Below are 2257 nucleotides of genomic sequence, written 5' to 3' on the forward strand. Positions count from 1 at the left end.
AATGCATAAGAAATGCGTGCTAAAAAGAGGTAAAATACAGAGATATCAGTTGTCTAATTTCAGAGGTCCTGATGGTTATTGTGGGAATATTGCTAATTGTGTTTTAGTCAACCCTCCTGTGATTGGGAGTTTTAAGTCCCATGATCATCATGTACTCATTCAAAACTTGTTACCTATTGCGTTGAGAGGGTTGCTGCCAAGCGGCCCTAGGACTGCGGTAACTCGAGTCTGCAACTACTTCAACAGATTGTGCCAACGTACGATTGACCCAGAGAAGCTAGTTTCTTTAGAGTCTGAGATTGTAGAGACAATGTGCCAACTGGAGCGGTTCTTTCCTCCTTCACTGTTTGATATCATGTTCCACCTCCCAATACATCTAGCAAGAGAGGCACGGTTGGGAGGTCCGGTGCACTTTCGCTGGATGTATCCTTTCGAGAGGTTTGTTCTTATCTTATTTCTATCTTTACATGTTGTGTTTTGAGACATGCTATTTTCTGACATATTGAGTACAAATATGAATTCTTGAATGAGTTGTAGGTACATGAAAACACTTAAGGCATATGTAAAAAACTATGCAAGACCAGAAGCGTGTATGGTTGAAGGATACTTGGCCGGAGAATGCATTTCTTTCTGCTTAGGGTTCCTACAGAATTCTGTACTAGTGCAAGAAGCTGTAAACCGTAACGAAGATGTTGAGGCTGATGGAAGTGTTGTTGAAGGCAGACCATTGCATAAGGGTCGAGAAGTTGTCCTTTCAGAGAAAGAGAGAGACATAGCACATCGATATGTCTTGATGAACTTCGCAGCTGTGGATCCCTATGTGGAGTAAGTTGAACCATACTCTCTCATTTACAGCTTCTTTACCTATCACACAGATAAGATAACTGCTCTACTATGGAATAACAGGATGCATTTGGAAGAATTGCAGTCTCAGGATGCTCGATGCGCTAGAAATGAAACTATTTTATGGAAATATCATACAGATCAGTTTGCCCAGTGGATAAAAAAAAAGGTTTCTACATATCTATTTCTAATTTTTTTTTACTTTAACACTCTTTTCATGTTTTAATTTCTGTCACTGATATTGTTTATGTTTGCCAGATTCCTTCTAATTCAAAAGATCACTCGACGAAGCTTCGGTGGTTGGCATTTGGACCTAGACTAACTGCTCAAACCCACAAAGGATTTGTCATTAACGGGCATCGCTTTCACACTGATGACATTAAGCGGAAGACACAGAATACTGGAGTGACTTATGAAGCTTTTAGCATGTGTAGATCTACTGCACGAGACACTAGACAAATGGCTGACATAGTTACTTACTATGGAGTGATCAAGGAAATTATACTTCTAGACTACCACATGTTCACAGTGCCATTATTCAAATGCAATTGGGCCAATAGAGGGTATGGTGTAAAGGAAGAGGATGGATTCACGCTTGTGAACCTTCATATGAATCAATCGTCATATCTCCAAGATCCATATATTCTCCCATCACAAGCAAAACATGTTTTCTATTCCAGAGAGAATGACACATCACCTTGGTATGTTGTTATGAGGGCTCCTCCTAGGGGCTACCACGAGTTGGAGACAGAGGAAGAGTTTGTTGGTGCACCTTTATCACCCCAACCAGTTGATGATTTAGAGATTCAATCTTCTGATTAGGCCTGGGCGTTCGGATATTCGGGTCGGGTTCGGGTCGGGTTTTTCGGGTTCGGTTTTTTTGGGTTTAGAAAACTAAGACCCGTTCGGGTATTTTAAAACATCGGGTTCGGGTCGGGTTCGGATCGGGTATTTCGGGTTCGGATTCGGGTTTACCCGAAGTATCCAAATATTAGAAATTTTGTATCCGATTCTATGCAAAGTATTGAAAAATACTCAAAAAATCTATAAAACCTAAGTATTTTATACCCGAATGTAACCCAAAGTAGTTAAAACACTTGGAAATATCTTAACATCCGAATTATTTAGGCACTTAGGTTATTACAAGTATAAATATTACTAATATATTATAACTATGTACTTATATTTGGGTATGTTCGGGTACTTGTTCGGGTTTGAGTTCGGGTCGGGTTCAGGTTTGGGTTTTCGGGTTGTGAAGTTTAGAACCCGTTCGGGTATTTTAAAACTTCGGGTTTGGGTTCGGACCGGGTTTTTCGGGTCGGGTTCGGTTCGGTTCTTTGGGTTTGGGTATTATGCCCAGCCCTACTTCTGATGATGAGAGTTTCTATGTTAGGGAGGATTGTGAAGGGATCAC

Source organism: Arabidopsis lyrata, assembly GCF_000004255.2.
Source record: "Arabidopsis lyrata subsp. lyrata unplaced genomic scaffold ARALYscaffold_8, whole genome shotgun sequence".
NCBI lineage: Eukaryota > Viridiplantae > Streptophyta > Magnoliopsida > Brassicales > Brassicaceae > Arabidopsis > Arabidopsis lyrata.